Source organism: Pteropus vampyrus, unplaced genomic scaffold (assembly GCF_000151845.1).
Source record: "Pteropus vampyrus isolate Shadow unplaced genomic scaffold, Pvam_2.0 Scaffold133, whole genome shotgun sequence".
NCBI lineage: Eukaryota > Metazoa > Chordata > Mammalia > Chiroptera > Pteropodidae > Pteropus > Pteropus vampyrus.
The window spans coordinates 2,976,422-2,995,336 of record NW_011888914.1 but is presented as its reverse complement, the minus strand read 5'-3'; the positions used below and the strand labels follow the sequence as shown (position 1 = coordinate 2,995,336).

Below are 18,915 nucleotides of genomic sequence, written 5' to 3'. Positions count from 1 at the left end.
AGATTTATATTTCTTACTTCAAATGTCAATCTTATTGAAAATTGTGATTTTCCGAGGATTCATCCATTAGCAATAAACTCTAAAGCATTCCATGACTGAGTGCATTAAGCCAGCAATGCGGACATGCACTTACATCATTAGAGTAAATCTCCATTGCAAATGCTCTACATTATTCAACCAAAGGCATAATGAGCCTGGCCCAGCGGTACTCTCCAATCGTACATGAAGGATAGACTAAAACTGGCTGTTGTGTAGGAAGAAGCACATGGTATATCGATGGGATGAATTTCAGAATCTCTGTCATTCCTTAGGAAGGTGTGGGAAGAAATCACAGCCAGAGCCGAATTCATCACCTTTTGCCTGTTTGTTTGTTTGTTTGTTTGTTTTTTTACAGAAACTTCAGTCTGTGGCAACGTGCATTAAGGCAGGCAAAGATAATGGAGAGTGTATGTGTTCACGGCGGGTGGGGGTTGAAGCTGTATTTGCAAAGCTAAGAACTTTGTTAGTCGCCTAGAATGATTTACTCTTCCATTTTGTTCGACAGAAAAAAAGAAAAAGCAGCACTGTCTGGATACACTAAAAGAAACTGGGTACCATCCTGATAAAAGACATCTTACTAGTGGAGCTGAACTGAGAAAGGTCTCCACCCAGACTGATGGTCTTAATATTTAAAACCCAGAAAACCTGATGATGATGTTAATGTATAAATGACAAGTCAGAAGTTGTATTTGTGATTGGGATGGCGAGACATACTATAAAAAAAGGAAAATCTGGAGAGAAATTAAAAAAAAAAAAAAAAGCAAAATCTATCAACTGATAAAACCAAGCCATCGCTATTTCATATCTGTATCATATTTTAATTCCTTGGTTTACTGGTCTTGTTTATCACTTCCTGTCAGAATCTCAGGTGAGGCAAAGTCAAGGTTCAGTCATAATTTTTTTAATTTGATAAATGAAGGAACTACATTCCAGGAAGGTCCTGGAGAAGGTTGAAGGAAGAGTTTGATGTGAACTCTTAGCATCTAATTCTAAAGGTTAACCAAAAAAGTTAAGCGATGCCACCAACTATGACCTTATTATAAAACATACAATATATTTACTTTTTAATGGAAAATTTTGGTGGGCAGAAAAACACTCTTAGAAGGGCAGGTATACATTACATTAAACATAAAATAATTTGTAAAAAATAATAAAAAGTAAAAGAAGCAATAATTGTTTGCTGCTGTTCAGTATCTGGTCATCTATAGGATTGATCGGTAACCAGAATTATAACAGATGCAATATTTTCCGTAGGGAATTATACCACCATGGAAGCTTATTGCTCCTGAAGTTTTACCCATACCCACCTGAAATATTTAAAACCACATTTGATTACAACATTAGTGTTCTCTCTTTCATAATGTACAGCAGCAGGTACTACAATTAATATGCATAGATGTTAGAACTGAAACATCCACGTTTAAATAAAAGACATAGTGATAAGGTAAAAATAATGTTCAACGTAGTACTAATCCTAGAAGAAAAGAGGGGCTTACATTGTGCTAACTTAATGGCAAGTTTAAAAAATGACCCTCTGGATAGCATGAGTAACGTATGGAAAATCCAGCTCTGTAAATGACCTGTAGCCTTCTGAATGAGAAATAATGAACAAGGGGCTCATCTTGCATCCATTTAATTCCAAAATCTGTACTCCAAGGATAGGTGGAACTTCCCAAATGCCCTGAAATTCTCCAACACATTCTTATGATGCAACAGCAGAAATAAGAATAAGAACACCATCATTTTACTGAGCACAGCTTTGTGCTTCATATACGTTATCTCGTAATCCTCATAACCATCCTATGAGGTAGGTACTATCCCTGTTCTTGTTTCAAATAAAGACATCCACGCCTAGGAGAAGTTAAATAACTAGATCAAGGTCAACAGGCAGCTAAGCTTTGATATCCAGTCCTCTTCCTCCCAAAGGTCTGATCTCACCTTAACCACCATGTCTTGCCGTCTGCCGCAGATGGAGACACCAAAGAGCAATGTGATTTGCAGTCTTCAATTTCCAGAGGTTTCTGGAATGACCGCCCTCTTGATTCACCTTATTTCACAAATTACATCAAACCGAAAGGCTCAGAACACTTGAAGACATTGTCATTCTTTGGAAATGCCATAGCCATTCAGCCAGTGGAATGGGGACAGCACCAACACCAGGAGTACGAAAGAACAAATTTCCCTGTGAATGCTGACACCACCTCTCTTTGGTGTTTCTTCTAGCCACAAGCTGACACATTATCACTTACTGTGGTTGCAGCAGACTCAGCAGTCAGACGAAGGGGAGTTTTTACTTGGTTTACTGCCTCCCCGCCAATCTGCGTTCATGGAGGGTACTCCAGGGCAAGCATGCGCTCATCTTGGTCCCCTTTTCTCCACCACCCCCACCCTGCACAAACAACAGAGTTTTCCCATCTCTCGGCAACACCACTAAGAAATCCTTCCCTTGCTGTTCTGAGTCTATAAACAACAACTTTCTAACAATGAGTCAAGAAGATGGATGTTGTAAAACAGTATTTCAAACCAGGCGATTACTTTTTTTAAAAAAAAGATTCAAGGATTCTATCGCTTTTTCTTCCCAACCTTCCATCAGCACAATTTGTTTATGTATGAGCTGTGTCTTTTTTCCTTCAGAAGGGGAAAATGCTGATAAACTATCACATGTAGACAAACGGCGCAAAAACCTGGCTGCCTTTTCCTACTTCGACAGAGACACATTTATTTCCCAGTGCACCACTTACCAGACAGATGCAAAGATGTGGGCAAGCCAGTCGTCAGAATTAACAGAGTGATTGTGCTTGCACTACATATTCTGATTTGTATGAACCTTATTTTTAGCCATCCACAAAGGGCAATAAATGGAAAATCTTATTCTAACCGCTACTTTTTCTGGGCCACCCACACTGCTCCACCTACCGCACAAGTTCACAAAAGTAAAAAACCCAACCCAGGGTTCGTCCTAACAAGGAATGCAAAGTGGCTAAAATGTGTGACATTTTTTCCAGTTAGTGTTTGTACTTTCATTCTTTTTCTGTATCAGGACTTTCAGGGAAAACAACATTGATTTAACTATGGGCATTTTCAAAGACTCCACAGCTGATCTGTCATCCAGTGCACAGGCAAGGCTGATCCGCGAGGCGCTGGCACCGCCCTGCCTTGAGCCACATGTCAACCAGTTTTCAGCAAAAGACACACGCCCCGAAAGATTTCTGTAAATTCAGGAAGATGATACCTACAACATTTTGTTTTGAAACAATGACAGTGTTCGAAAAGTTCTTCAAACGAACATAAGCGATATCGGAAACATCGCTGCGGAGAGAAGCGGCTGACACTGCGAGACAAGTACCTTGCGAGCAAATAAGAAAAAACAAAAAAGAATGAAGATGTTTTCCAGGGGCATAGAGAGGATAGAGATGAGAGTCTACTTTTGATCACTCTCTCTTTAGACTTATAATGAAAAGTTAAGTTATTAAGGTCCCAGGATACCAATTAAAATGCTTGTTCCTTTGAGCCCTCTGCAAAACACAACAGCCAACGTATGCAGGTAGTGATTAATATTTAAAAGTCAGTTCAGCAAAATAATTAAGACACAGAAGAGTCAACTCTGAGAAAGGCATCTTTACCTGTGTGCTTGCTCATTATCCAGAAACTAGAGGAAATGTTCTGTCATCCTCTGGTAGTTAACACACGCCCTGCAGACTAATACCTTCTTCCGATAATGCAGGCTACTAGAGCAGCGCTGATGAGATGTATCAGAAAATCTTTTTCGGGTTATAGTCCACTGTCATCAGAACTTCTGACGAGCATTGTAAAAACACACGGGTAATTAAGTGTTACGAAAAAGTGGGTCATACACCACTGAGATACAACCACACCGCCCCCAAACCAGACTCCAAATGACTGTGCTCTGACAAGGTGGGAGGGGTCTGAACACAGCGAAAGCAAAACTTTTTATGCGGTGAGGAGCATTTTAGTTTTCACTGGTTTAGGTTAGAGAAAGTTAATTTCAATGTCAACTACAAACCAACTAACTTTTAGTGTGTTCTTGAAATTTTATGACAAATGCTGGCTGTTAATGTAATAGGAAATTCAGATACAATGTCATAAACAGTCCGAGAGACAGTCTCAAGCTTAAAGGACATGCCTGTCACCGGAGAAAGAACACCGTGACTCAGTGAAGCAAGGCGGTCAAATCGAAACTGAAGACAAAGAACCAAATTCTCATTATCCACATCAGCATCTCCTTCTCCAAGGGAGGATCAAAGTACTGTATACCACTTCCTCACACCTGTACCCTACCTGGGCATTCAACGCAATCATGGATATTTATTAAAGCACCCTTTGACTGCTGTGGAAAAGGCAAAATGTAGTAATCTGAATTGAACATATTCATTCATCTGTCACTCGAGACACAGAAAGATTAATTCGAGTCAATACAAACTAGTTCCTATTATGTACAAGGACACAAAGGATGTGAACGGACGCAGAGAGAAGACCCTGGAAGAACCTGCTTTCAAAGAATCTAAGTCTTGTACAGAGGATAAGACCTAGCCATACTCAACGCCAGATTACAGATAATTTCTTAAAACAAATTCTCCTCTAGCAGCTGCTTACTATATACTTCCTAGTCTACTGAAATAAGGTTTGTGGATGCATTCTTAACATTTCTCAGATGAATCTTTCAACAATTCCCTTAATTTTTACCTGGGTTTTCTTTCAGGGCTCAAAGCCCTTCCTCAGTTTGGTTAAGTGCTAGGATTCATCCCGATCCAAAGTCCTAGCACTCTCCAACGGAAAGCCCAGAGGTATCAGCAAACCCAAAGAATACCAGGACTAGACGAGAGGGATAAAGGATGCAAAGTTGAAGGAAAACTCTCTGGTCCACAGCACACGAAGGGATTTATTTCAATCACATTTGCCACCATGAGGTATAAAATTAGAATTTTATCGAAGTCCGTAATATTTGGATTATAGATGAGGAATGGGGGATTCTGGCTAATCGACCTTTTCCATTTCTCTCAAATTGCCTTGTAGTATATTGATTATGAATTTTTACTTAACTGGAAGGACATCAGTTGATCTAACACTAAAATCATCTTGTACATACTCGATTCTTTCTTTTATGACTCCAGAGGCCCACTGGGATCTTACAGGGCCACTCGATAATCATTTTTTTTATTGACAGAATGTAGCAATGAAAAGAATCAGTTAATAGCAATTTCCATTTGATAAAAATACTAGTGAGTCCGCATAGATATCTGTTCTTAAAAGAGTGATTAATATAATCTGAAGGGAGAAAAATAAGCAACTAGGAGATTATCGTACTAGAAAATGACATCTGAAGACATCATTCCTAAGTTCTACTGACTTGTGGGATGTATCAGTCCCGAGTATAGTAGCTCCTTGCATAACGTCATTTTGTTCAGTATCCTTTCATTATGACACTGATGAGATGCTGTAGGAACTCTTGTTTATTCAATTAACCTGTGGTAAAAACTGATTTTGTTATACGTAGTTTTGCTTAAAGTCACAGAACCTACAGTAACGTTAAGTGAGGACTTGCTGTAATGCTTGTAAATTTAGAATAAGTTGATTATTTGAAAAAGGTCTGGAAAAATACACAAAAGAATGAGTTAACAGGTAGGTTGTATCTGGGTAGCTGGATTATAGGTAATTTATTTTTTTATTCCATTCTAGTCTATTATTTTATAAATTATGTACAACAAATATGTATTGCTTTTACAACCAGGAAAATAAAGCTACTTCTGTTTTAATGAAATGACATAACTATTCTCTAATTCTGCTATGTCTAAAATTAAGAACGCCTAATACATGGGACTCAGCATAATAATCTGCCCTGCTGACAAATCAGAGATGAAATACAGCAAAAATCTGTTAAAAATAATACATTGTATCTTCTAGTTAAGCACTATGAAGACTTTAAAATCCTGCTACACTGCAGAGCTTTGAAAATACTGTTTGAGAGCAAAAGAGCAGAAACACTCTTTCTCATTGCGACCCATGGTCCATGCACTCTCCAGCTGCAACAAAGCTCCAGGCGCCCGGGCTCTCACAATGATCAATTTAACAGGGGTGTCCTTGGAAGAGTGCAGTATCATCCCCTGGGTCAAATCATAGCTCAGAGAGAGGTATCACTTTGCTAGTGACAAGTGCATCCAAAAAAGAGCACACAAATAATTTCTAAAAAACAACGTACTGGAAATTATTAGAATAAGTTGATAAACTGTGCTACAATCAAGATCACTTGGTGAGCAGCTCCATAACATGCATGGCTGAGTTTATTTGGAGACTCACAAGAAATACCATCCGAAGTTTTTGCTTTTATATGTTAATGTACGTTACCAGACCACATATCACCCCTATCTGCACAATTAGTGTATATGCAGATAAAGAAAATTCATTTTGATGATGGCTTGAGCAGAACATAACTGTGAAAGTGAATGTTACAAATAACCATATCATACATTCTAATAAAAACAAATAGAATTGGCTTCAGAACTATGCCAAATGGTTCCCCATGACTATAGAAGCTGAATATATATGTTCGTAAAATTGTTTTATATATCACTCTTAATATCACTAATATCACAACTTTAAGAGTGCTTCCAAATATAATAAACAGAATAAATATAAACAAATATCTGAAATTTAAACTCTGGCACTGGAAAGGTGGTAAAACCCAAAATGTGAAGAAGAATAAAAATGAACGAAACTAAAAATAAAACAAAATAAAATGCTCAAAAAAAAGAAATGGTATATTTTTCTATCCTAAGTCAACATTTGAAGATTATTATTAAGGCATGAAAATAGTACAATAAGACCTCAGTGAACCAGACCCATTTGAGGACAAAGTTTTTTTGTTTGTTTCATTTTTCTGGTTAATTGACAGCTGGAAAATGCTTTTTGGCGAAAATCTTTTCAAAGCAGTTTCCTTTCCTAATTATAAAACATGTAACCATTCCCAAGTGATTCAGCAGGTCAGTGTCATCAGTTACAAATATCCTCCAGGGTACAGTCATCTTCTGAACCTTTATCTCTGAAAAGGAGAAGTGGAATATGTGTGGTAGGGTTGGGTGTGTGGGAGGGGGTAGGTTTTGAGTGGGGGTGGGAAAGTAGAAGGGTAGTTAATTCAGGGTTCTGGTTAGTTGGGTTCCAGGTACCTAGGCTACCATTAAACATGAATTTGGTGCCTGGAACCAGGGACATCTGATTCCTAGGAAACATGAGAGCCTTAAGGAGAATCCCCAAGGGTCTGTCTTTGTTAGCATTCTCTACCTTATGTGATTCTGTCTGGGTGACTGTTGGTTTGCTGGTCTTCTCTAGGAGAAACATGTGTCAGTGTGCCCATCCAAAAATTATGGTCTCTGAACTCACGGCACTGAATTAATTTTCATTAGATTCTGTATCCATGTTGTTTCAACTCAAGCGTAGGGTGCTGGTAGCTACATGTGGATGTCAAGGAGGAATAAGCACTTACTTTTCTCTTACACTGGCTGACCTAGATTTTCTTTTCTGTAAAAACCTTCAGTTTCACTTTTTTAAATATCTTAGCAGCTCCCTATGGCAAATGACTCTTAAACTTTTGTTGCTTTGCCCTGTTCTCCATCACCTAAGTGAAGGGCGTGGAGAGTTTATTTCTAAGCAGGTTTGGAAAGTTTGAGGTGGGAATGAGGGGACTGATTTTTATCACAATATGTATTGTAATTTTGATGGCTTTATACTACCTCTTCTCTTGGTTATACCATTTCTTTAAGCCAAGTACATACATATGTATGTATATGTACATAATATGCATACACATACATAAATAATCTTGATGTTGTAAGGATAAAGTGGGGTAATTTAGGACAGAGGTTTCTGAGCTTTTTGAAGCTATGGACCTTTATGCACTGCTTTTCAGGAATTACAATCTTGGTCAGAGGCCGGGCCTGAAAGTAGTAAAGAAAAGCTGAAGAAAACATGGCTATTAGGTTCCATGAGAATTCACCGATTGTTCTCCAAGATCAGCTTTCTAGAAACATAGACTAAAAAGCAAAATTCCCCCAAAGTAGGGCCTGCATGGACTACCTTACTGGGTCCAATACTGCATATTTCTCACAGGGCTGCAGGTCACTCACTAAATTGTTCTGTGATTTATGGTATAGTAATACCCAATACTATAAAGATTTAGTGGTGGGGGAATAAATTATACTTCATTTAAAGTATGTAAAACAGGCATTATAATAATTTGAGGCCCTGTTTCAGGAGAACTATATGCTATTAATTTTCTTTCAAAGTTTTCATTTTCTACCAGGCTTCAACCTGGTTCCTGCCTCAATATCTACCATCACTGGTCAAGATCTGTTACATGCCACAGCTATGCACACAGCTCTGTAATCTCGTGCACGCTGGCACCCTGTACGTGGACTCATTTATGAACAAACATGTCTGATAAACTGGAGTAGTCTCCCTATAGGAGCACAAGTGGGTACATATTCCCTCCATCACAGTGAAGCAGCTTTCTTTTATATGCAAAGGGCATTTTGATAGAGATTACAGTTGTTTATGGCATATTTCCCTGGTAGTTTCTGACAAATGTGTCCTTGCACTGATAGGAAATCCATTCCTAAGACTGAATTAGAGCATTCTGCAAATCCCTCACCCTTGCCCAAAAGCACACCAGGAAAAGTATCGGGAGGTGTGAGGGAGGGACACGGCCATCTATTCTTACTCCGCCCTCACAAACAATAACATCCCCACCAAGCACTAGTTGGTTACTCTGCATAGTATTCCTGGAATGAAAGTGAGCTCTGGTATTCAGTATTTTTCACTGTGGTAAAATATCATTTTATCATTTTAGTAATTTTTAAGAGTACAGTTCAATGGCATTCAGTACATTCCATTGCTATGCAACCATCACCACCATCCATCTCCAGAACTTCTTCATCTTCCCAAAGTGAACTCTGTACCCGTTAAACACTAACTTCCCATTCTTCTCTCTTCCCAGCCCCTGGAAACTATTATTCTACTTTCTGACTATGAATTTGATTGTTCTATATCTCAAATAAGTGGGTTCATACAGTATTTGTCTTTTTGTGTCTGCCTTATTTCACTTCGTATTTTCAAGGTTCATTCATGTTGCAGTATATCAGAATTTCATTTTTTAATGTGGAATAATATTCCATTGTATGTAAGACTAAAATTTCTGTATCCATTCATTGGTTGATAGATATGTGGGTTTTCCCACCTTCTGACATTGTGAATAATGCTGCTATAAACATGAGGTGTACAAATATCTATTCAGGTCCCCGCTTTCATTTCTTTTAGATATAGACCCAGAAGTGGAATTGCTGGATCATGTGGTAATTCTATGTTTAATTTTTTGAGGAACCGTCATACTTTTTGATATTCAGGGTTTTTTAATAATAAACTTTATTTTAGTGCAGTTTTAGGTTCACGGCTAAATTAAAGAGAAAACAGATGGTTCCTACATACCCTGGTCCACACACATGCATGGTATTTTATAAAGTTGCTGTAAGTACTAGGTGATCTGAGCGCTTTGCCTGAGGGCGCGGGAAGTGATCCAGGCAGGCTGACCTAGGTTGGGCTTGAAGCTCTAATTACCTAAGGTATCTCAGAAGGCTTCTTACCCCTCCGGACTGTGGTTATGAAACTGACTGACATAAAAGGTCATCCTACAGAAACACCTGATATGTAGACGTGGATACTCACAGAAGCCAAAGCAAGAGTGAGATTAAGGAGCTCTGATCTGACCCACTTCTTTCACTTCATGGTGAAGATGCTTCATAAACTGGAAACCTTCCATCCAAGAATGCTGTGCAGAATAACTAATTAGTGCTTGACAGAGATGTTTCAGTTTGTGAGGGTAGAGTAATAATAGATAATTACATCACTCACAACTCTGTCAGTCCTGATACCAATGCCATTAGCCTCTGCGCAGCTCCCAGAAGTTAGCTCTGGAATAATTCCTGTAGAACTTTTTCAGTTCAGCACCTATCACTTTTTTGGTCTTATTTTTCTGATTTTGTGATTTTTATTTTAAACACATGCAATTAATCTATCGCCCGGATTTTGGGCTCTGCTAATGTTTAGGAAATAGATATCCTCCTTCATTATACATCTGCTTGGGAATTGCTTTAACAGTGATTATTCTCAATTCTATGGAGTTGTAATAAAAGCACTCAAAGTTGTAAGTGCTACTTTGAATGATAACATTGACCACATCCAAGTAAAATGTTATAAATCATGGGGCTTATCCACAGATTTAAAATGCTCAGGAGTTTCTCAAACATTTTCTGGACAGCATCACTCATACTATTTTTACACTCACACTGACTCAATGAAACAAAAAAAATTCCTACAGTGAAAGCTTAGAAATACACAAAATGCATATATATTCACAGGCTTATATGTACATTTACATGAATGCTCACGTATATCCAAGTGCGTATTTGTTGAGCCAAACTCTTCTACTTATTTCTATTAATCGACATGGAATAAATGACTCTTGTCCTTAGTAGAGAGGTGACTGGCTTGATCCAAAGCTAAAACAATAGCATGTTGATCTTCAAAATACGTCAGTCCTGAGAATTTAAAACCCCACAAAAACCTGGACTTGCTGACTTGGTCTGTTTGTTAAAGATGCCTCCTTTCCCACATGTGTTTTGTAAAATCAAGTCACATTTTAAGTGTATGAGGGGAAGGACAGTATGATGATTCACTCTGAAAGGGAGCAGTGTGTTTCCAACCTGGGAAAAACAAAGATTTTCCTTTTTGAGTGTGTCTAAAAGTACGATGAGCACACTTGCAAAAGGACTAGAGCTGTCATTTTAGCCTAATAACAGCACTGTTAGTCATACCTGCTGAAAACAAAGGGCAATCAATGACTGGTACCAGCAGATCTGGAGTAAAGCTGACAGATAATGACATCTACTTGGATGGACTTTCAAATGTAATGGTGATGAGAGGACCTTAAAATTCTCTTTTCTGAGAGATGAGTCAATGTACCAAGTGAAGCACTAAATATCTTAATTCAGTGATGTTTAATTTAAGTAATATTTAATACACTTTTCTACTTTTAACACTCCTCTTTTCAGTCACACTTGAGCTAAACCAGTGATTCTCAAAGTGGGGTCCCTGGACCAGCTCTATCAGCATCACCTGGACATTTGCTAGAAAAGCAAGTTCCCAGCCCACCCCAGATCTACTGACTTAGGAATTCTGGACAGGAGGCCCAGCAAACTGTAATTTAATAAGCCCTCCAGATGATTCTGATGCAAGCTCAAGTTTAAGAATCACTGAGTTAAGGCACCACCAACATGCAGAATCTAACCTAGCTCCCTTCTTCGGTTATAATTTTCAAGATATTTTGTTAAAAGAAAAGTTATTTGTGTGTGCTTAGGCTATATGTTATTATCACCTAAGAAAATTCTTACCATTGTTGGTTTGAGAAAAGAACCCTTAACCAAAACTTACATGTAATTTTTCCAGGTCCTGTGCTGGCTTGGAGTCTTAGGATGCAGGGAACCGGGCGAAGGGAGAGATGAGAAGGCTACAGCAATCCATTCAGACATGGACCCCAAAGCTTTGTGGGGCAACCTTGTGACGGGTTAGTGAGTGTCCACCTGATTGGGGAGGAAGAGTTGTCATTAGCAGTAGCAGAGTAAACCACACCTGTTAAATGTTCCCCCTCCCTCCTGCTCTCCTGCTTCACCCTTCCCCCTGCTGTTACGACCTCAGAACGATCTTACTGTGCCTCTGGCTGTGTACCTCTTGATCTGTCCACATAAACACAACATGATAAAACAGTCCATGGTATTAATGCCTGGGCTCCACCCTGGTGGAAGCCATTATTTATTGAGTATTTCCTTTACGTGAGCATCCATCGCTCGCTGGGTGCTCTCCCGAACCCAAAAGCAGTTAGGAGACAGGGCAATCAGTTTCTCCTTCTCTATTTCTTCTCATGAATGTTTTCTTTCAACAAATCAGAACACTTTGGTTTAAAAGACACATGTGGCTTTAGTAACAAGACGACACAGGAAGCAAGTCAAGAAAAAAAGTCGAGAATTTTGACTGAAATGAGATAATTCTATGATATCTCAAATGTTTGTTTTTAAACTAATAATACATTCTTTTTTTTCTGATGCTAAATTAATGCATGCCTATTATAGAACATTTTGGAAAATATGGAAAAGCATAAAGATCAACTGTAACTAACCTTGACTCTGATAAATCACTGATGATATTTTGTTGTATAGGTCCATAACCTCTTAACTAAAACTATTGGGCTAAATATGTTTCAGAATTTTGAACTTTTTGGATTTTAGAGAGTGTGACGATGCAACTACCATTTATCACGTAATACTCTATCAGAGTCTGGAGCAGTACTCCATAAACACATTAAATATTTTTTTGGCAAAACAGATGTACATTCCTATTAAGTCACACAAAATGGAGCCTCGCATTAGTTCAGATCAGGTTTTCCCACCAAAGAAATTAGCAAAAAATCCTTTTGATTTTTGAAAACTTTTGGATTCAGAATTGGGGATGAAGGATTATAGACCAGGATTCTCTTTTCATATGCACAAAAATACTTCAAGTTTTGTTTTCACTTTTTCATTCAATGTAAAAAAAAGTGAGCATTTTCCTGTTATTAATTTTTTTGATGTGCTTTTCTATGTCTATGTAATATTACATCCCACAGAAAAGAGTTTTATTTATTTAGCTATTTCTCTCATTTTTGGAATTATATATTGTTTTCTTTTTTGGTTTGCTTGTTATTGCAAATAACACTTTGGGAGATATGTATGGATATCAGATTGTCTGAATTCTGAATATTTGCTCAGGTAGATTCCTAGAAAAGGAATTATTGGGTAAAATGGTATGAATTTTGATGACTTTCCAGAAAAGTTGTACCAATTTAAACTCCTGCCACAGCCTAAGTTTAATTGCCCACTTTATCAAAGGCACACAAAAAAATACACTTGCACCTCACTTATCTTAACAAAGTTCTAATCAGTGACAACCAATACTTAGATATTATTATTTTTCTTAAAGAGAAGATAGTGAACAGCTCATTGTTTTTCACATAACAAGTGAGAGACGAGATTAATGTAAATTTTCTATCAAATTGACCATAAGACCATAAGACCATACTGAATTACATCTGGGCAATGGAGGATTTGCCATGTATCCATGCAGTCTTCACTTGGAAAAGAGTATGAGGGGATATGGAAATTATTCACACACCATCATGAGAAGAGAAGCAGTCAGCTGCCGATTATCTGTGGGCTAATAAGGTCTGATTCTGGACTACTGAGGTCTGGAGTTTCCCTTTCTTTTGGTGTTTTCCTATTTCTTGGACATTTCGCTGCTTTTCAGCATGGCCATCAGAGAGCAGGAAGAGATGTGAAGACAAAATCAAATCAGACAGGCGAATAACAATGGCTAGCCCTCCTGAGCGCTTACAATGTGTCAGCTCTGGTGCTGGTGCCCTGTATGCATTATCTTATTTAATGCCAAGTGCACTGGTATAAAAACTGGTAGCTGTGAAGTTTGAAAGTATTAGCATGCTCATCAGTCCCTCTTCTATCCTAATACCTTTGGAGGAATTAGAGGTTTGGAATTTCATTCAAGTCTAGTATTTTGAATGACTCCAAGATACTTCAATGACTTGATGACTCCAAGTCTGGCTATAAATCATAAACTTCACCTTCATGCTTTTTTTTTGGTCAGCATCCTCCATAGCATCTACACAAAGGAGGGAAAATGGCATAAATAACATCCAAGAAAATCTAGATAATAGTAAATACTTTGAAGGTCCTATATTGACAGGATGGAGGCTATATCTCAGAGTACAATAGAGAGTTGAGAATCTCAATTGCTGTGTATAACACAAAACGGTATATAGGGAGAAAATATGAAGACATATACATAATAAACATTTAAAAAAACAAGCAAACGTACAAACACATTCTTTCCAAATGTAACTATAAATTAGTACTAATAAATCAGGGCTCACAACCCTAAGTTCCTTTACATTTACAGCTTCTTCTAATAAACTTTCTTTTACCTTTATATATACTTAGCCTTACAGGATAACTGGTGTAGAGAATGCCACAATCTTTATAAGCTAATAAAAGAAAACTGAAGAGATATTTATTCTGTATATGAAATGAAATAACCTCTTTCCTTTATCTATAAACTCAATTGCTGCATAGTAGAACATAGTATATACTATAAAATGACTAAGGTAGAGAGAGAGAAAGAGAGATGCGAAAATTTTTCAATTTTATTTTTGGGAATGAGTTAAATTGATCTTCTCTACAATCTTATCTAAAAGTAAGGAATGTTTCGATCAAAATTATCTAAAGACCAAAAGACTATCAAGAAGTGGACCTTTTCTGTGGTTCCTCTTTATTACTTAAATAGCATTCCCCAAGAACCAGGTATAAGGTGGGTAGAATGGCTTCTAAATGATTTGCCTTTGCCTCGATCAGATGCATGGTTTATTTTCTAAGTACACCAGGGCTACAGAGTGTGAAAAATAAAGTGGGAATAAAGGAAATGACCCCTCAAAGAACATACTTCGTTTTTTTCCAAAGGGCCTAATTGCTTGGGGTGATGGGGAATACAAAAAAATAAACCACCAGTAATAGAGAAATGATTTCCAGAAGCTTTTTAGATATTCAAACTGTAAAACTAGCATTTCTAAAGCTAATTACGAATTTGGAGTCTCTCATCTTAAAAATATACTTCGAAGCGGCCCACTTCTGTTTGAATGCTAAACCAAAGTCTGTGCAATTGGCACATTATCAAAGCAAAAAAAAAAAAAAAAGCATCACTTGAACAAAGTTACCACTTTCAATGTCACTACTAAATCTTTAACTGCAAAATACCACAAGCTAAAAACTAGTAATGCCATGTGGTTATGTTATCTCAGGTTTATAAGAGTTTATAGTTTCCCAAGCCCTAAGAGACTTAGACCTCAGCTACTCACAGCAGCTTTGTTATCTTGGGCAGGTCATTCACTGTCTCTAAGTCTAATACCGTTCACAGATTCTTGTGAGGATTAAATGAGAACACACACAGGAGAATTTCTGCAAACTGTAAGACAAACATAAAATGTTGGGTATCATTATTCTTTTTACTAACAACTGTGTGAGGCATAAAGATATTAATCCTCATTTCATAGTTAAGGAAACTGAGAACAGGAAGATACAGCAAAAAAAAAATCCCCAAAACAAAAAACAACCAAGTTAGGAGATTTGAGTTTTATCTCTGAATTAGCCACAAACTGACGAAGTGATTCTCTGTGACTTGATTTCTGCAATAAATTAAGGGGGTTAGATGAGAGGGTTTTAAGGTCTTCTTGAGGCCAGTGGTTCTGTGATCTGTGAGTTGGCCCCAGTAGGGATGGGGCAGCCTTAAGAAAAACTCTTAGGGAGCAGTCCCTCCTGAAGGCCAAGCCACTGTGAGGCCCAAGGCAGCACCCACCAATCTGAGACCTGTAGTGCTGGGGCAGGGTGCTTGAGCAGCCTCCTACCCCCAGGGATGGGACAGGGATTAACTAACTCATTTTGCTTGATTGAGGGGAGGTTGGGGGCATCCTACGTAAATAGCCAGGGCTGCTGGGGCATAGGGAGGAGGCACTGGAGGAGCTTGAAACAGCAGCTCTTTATTATTTCCCTACTCTAACAATTGGCATAGCCAAGTAAGTAGATAGTGCCGGAATGTCGATGAGACTTAGAGCCCCACGGTTGTTTGGCTATCCGTTTCAAAGAGACAGCCACCTCTGTGGGCCACCCACCTTTCTTGACTGAGTTCCTACAATGCTGGGGAAGATATGTAAAAGGGCTACTTTTCGTAGTATGAGTATACATCATGGTCACATGGGAATTTCACTTTAAAAAGACTGGAGCCACTAACTTAGGCCTCCACTAATGATATTCTATCAGTGCTGTCTAATAATCCTTTTGTGATGAGGAAAATGTTCAATATCTGTGCTGTCCAATATGGCAGCCGCCAGCCACCTATGGCTATTGAGCACTTAAAAGGTGCCTAGTGTGACCGAAGAACTGAATTTTAAATTTTAATCAGTTAATTTAAATTCTAATAGCCACATGTTGTCAGTAATTACCTTATTGGACAGGGTGGCTCTATCTAGGCTGCCTCACATACTAGTTTTCTTGGATGTATTACAGACCCAAGAACCCCATAGGGCAATACCCAGTCATTCATTCAAGAAGCATTTACTGACTCCTCCTGGGTGCTGGGCACCATTTAGGCATCTCAAATCAATGGCGAAGAAGAGAGCCATGGACACTTTTTTGTCCTCATGGCATTTCTCAGCTCTATCGATTTCCAATGACCTCACAAAGCCTTGCAGTGGTTCGCCAGACTGCTCTTAGGGAAAAGTGGGTGAGGAGATATGGTAATGCTACACTAAGCACGAAAGCACTGCTTTTTCATTTCTTCATATTTACTGTTAGAGAAGCTGGGGGAAAGTTTAAAAAAGAGATAGTTGAATGGTTACTATTCATTCACTTACAAGTAAAGTAACATATCTCAGATATGAGAAATTATCTGTAAGTGATTTACTCTTGTACAAGCTTAAATTTACTTAAAAGAAAAAGTCAGTGGGACCTGCATTCTTAAGCTCAGAAAAAGTAAATGGCATTTAATTACAGCAACAGTTATAAAAAGTATAAGTGGGTCTCCAGCTGCAAGCAGTGGGCAAAGGAACGTTTATACCAATTAGCTGTGAAATGATCAGGTTTTCTAGAAGGTACTTCTTGTATAAGTAAGGCTGATTGCATTCTTTATCCCTTCAACTCAACTCTTAGCTAAGATTTTCTTACTGGCTTAATGGGATTTGATGAGCAAAGCCCTATTTGCTTTTCCCCAGGAAACTACAGGTGGAGGCATTTTTATCTACATCACAAATCTATTAGCAACAACATAATTTCTGAGAAACATAAAGGGGGTTTGGTTTAATGCTTTTCCAATTTCCAATATTGCTTCCCTTCCCAAGAACTCCTGCTGTCAGTTCTCTTCTATCAGTTCTTCTACCATACTAGGATTTAGAGTAGTACAGAGCAAAGAAGACAAAATTTTCAGAATCGTTCCATGCTTTGAATCTGAATCCAGGTTTGCTTAAATTTAAAAGGGCAGGGACATCACGTTCTAGGATATAGTGTTTTTAAAGCTAATTTTCTCCATCGTATTTATATTATCACTTGAGGTGAAAGATTCACCAAACAAAACAAGCTGATTTTGCTCAGCGGTCCCAATAAGGTTGTCCTTGGATGACACGATAGCTTCAAAATTCACTCTGGTCTCCTTGCCCAAAGTCACACTATTGATTTTTAGGGCTAATAAAAGACCCTTGTACATCTACCTACCTACACACACACACGCACACACACACACACACACACACACAGTCACTTTTTTTCCTCTAGATCAAGTAGAAAAATAAACTACAGTGGTCAGAAAACAAAATAAGCGTTCAAAACTTACTTCCAAAAATACAAATTGCACTTAGAGACTATCATCTGCTAGAAAAGGTCAAATCTCAGATGTTCGACTGGTCTCATGCTGTACAGGACTATTACTAAAAATTTGGTGACAGCTTTAGCAGTACATACACATGCTAGCTGTACGTGGTCCTGGAGTCTTTATTCATATTCAGAAACACTAAGTGGCATAGTCATACACCGTTCTATGGCCGGAGGGCTTTAAAATGAAAGAGGTCAACTGATGTTATTTTTTTGGAAATTAGAGAGATGGATTTTTTTAAAATCTACATTTCAAACAGAATTGTAATAGTCACTTGTATAAGGCAGAGACCTTTGAATCACAGTCTTGTGGCTTTTGTGTTTTGTTCTACTGGCATGGGAAGGTGATGCAAGGAAATGTGCTTTTTTTTTCTGCAACAGAGAAAGAACTGGGGAGGAGACTCAGCCATTTCAGACAGGATGGAGAAGATTAAGATAAAATATCTCTGAAAGTTTCCACTTACACATTTCAGACACTGGGACCAAGTTATTCTAGTTGGAGAACCACAGCTAGAAAATTCACTTCTTTGATATTCAAAGTGTTTAAGTTCCCAAAATATAGTGGAGAGCTTATTCAGATATTTCACCTCTATCATAACAGGATGATGCAATCAGAACTACTCGCCACCGATAACTCAGAAAAGAAAAAGCTAAAAAGAAACAAGTGTTGAAAATACACAACCTGAAATAATTTTGAGGTTTCTGTAGATTGTATATTACAAAAAAAAAAAAAAAAAGATAGAATACTGGTCTGCATTTATACATAGTAATAATAATAATTTCCATTAACTGAAACTTCTATGTGCTAGGAACTGTGCTAGGAATTTTACAGGTATTATTAGAGTCTGTCTGGTGGATGAGAAAACTATGGCTCAGAGAGGCAAAGTGCCTTGCCTACGGTCACACTGGTGTAAAGGGGATGACATGCAACTGAATCCACGCTTGCATGACTCTAAAAGCCACCCTTTTGCTATGCAACGCTGCCATCCACTACAGTTTGGGAGACTACATCCCTCTCCCCAGAGGAAATGTGACCTCTTTTACATATGCTACCAGTAAAATGTCGAAGTAAAGTGATAAAGCTTCGGGTCCTACAATAATTTAATTATTTGTATAAAAAGAGTTGATTAGCTTGTTAGTACTAAAATGGTTATACTTTATAATATAATAATTTTTTTTTTCTTTTTGCAGTTTCTTAGAAAAAGTACTATCAGGTATCTTTTAAAAAGATGACCCTGATTATTCTCTGAAGGCAAACTGTAAGTCACGGGATGTGGCAGTGAAAGCAGTGCATCAG

At 38.0% G+C, this 18,915-nt stretch overlaps 1 protein-coding gene across 3 annotated transcripts in view; it reads right to left on the bottom strand.

Annotated features, from left to right (window-relative positions):
- The window catches only part of BACH2 (BTB domain and CNC homolog 2), a 323,391-nt gene that overhangs the window by 127,763 nt on the left and 176,713 nt on the right, over window positions 1-18,915 (bottom strand). For all 3 annotated transcript variants that reach the window (XM_011367348.2, XM_023534832.1, XM_011367349.2), the window contains exon 3: window positions 11,536-11,684. The gene's annotated coding sequence lies outside the window, so the exon portion shown is untranslated. The remainder of the gene's footprint in view (window positions 1-11,535; window positions 11,685-18,915) is intronic.